This window comes from Apodemus sylvaticus, chromosome 5 (assembly GCF_947179515.1).
Source record: "Apodemus sylvaticus chromosome 5, mApoSyl1.1, whole genome shotgun sequence".
Classification (NCBI taxonomy): domain Eukaryota; kingdom Metazoa; phylum Chordata; class Mammalia; order Rodentia; family Muridae; genus Apodemus; species Apodemus sylvaticus.
This window is the reverse complement of record NC_067476.1, coordinates 61207797-61208625: the sequence shown is the minus strand read 5'-3', so window position 1 is coordinate 61208625 and position 829 is coordinate 61207797. Positions and strand designations below refer to the sequence as shown.

General features: G+C 49.2%; 1 non-coding gene across 1 annotated transcript; it reads right to left on the bottom strand.

Moving 5' to 3' along the window:
* Positions 1-243: 243 nt before the first annotated feature.
* LOC127686562 (small nucleolar RNA SNORA17) lies at positions 244-369 on the bottom strand. The gene has a single exon (XR_007978177.1). It is a non-coding gene; the product is annotated as a small nucleolar RNA SNORA17 (small nucleolar RNA).
* Positions 370-829: the final 460 nt, after the last annotated feature.

The following is an 829-nucleotide window of genomic DNA, read 5'->3' as shown; positions in this document are numbered from 1 at the left end:
CCCGTCTGGGCTTTATGATGCAACTCTGGTGGTTGTCTCGTGCTTGTTCCTTGCCTGCCTCACTGGCCCCTTAGGAGTAAACCCAAGACAGAGTCATCTGTCTTGGGTTTACTCCTGCCCAGGTGGGTTCCAGCATGCTCCCCACCCTGTATGATACAGGACTGGTGGTCATCTCAGGCTAGCTTCCTGTCTGAGCACCCTGGTGCCAGACTGGTGGTTATCTCAGACTCACTTTTTTCATGGAATGTTAGCCTACAGTCTTCAGATGTTCACAGGTCAGATGAGCAGAGACAAAGCCTCTCTCCTCTCTGCCACCTAGTGACACACATGTGGTACAGCAGTCACAGCTGCACTGCCTCTGGGGGCAGGGTTTTTCTAACCTCTTTAGTTGGACACTTGTTGCAGGAAATATTAAGAACACCAAGTTCCCACGCTATTCTCAGGCCTGGCCTGTCTCATCGGCCAGTTCTTATCTTGTGGAGCTTCTCTGACTCAGTGGTCCAAAATCTCTCCATGCAACTCACTAAGTTCCTACTGGCGGGTTGCTGCCATGCCAGCCCCATGCCTCAACTCCCCACCCCCCATGGTCTTTGTGGTGCACATCAGGCAAACCCAAGCTTTCTCTCTTGAACCCAGATGAAGGAAAACACAACACAAACTTAGTTCAGAAACGATGGTAACTCAATCACTAGGCAAAACAATTAAAATCCTACTCTCATAAGCCTTATTAAATCTAAATCCTCCAGTGGCAAGTCCTGATGGATCCACCATTGAAACCAGGGGACACTAGTAGCTACATCTTGTCCTCACATTATTCCTGTCCAAAATG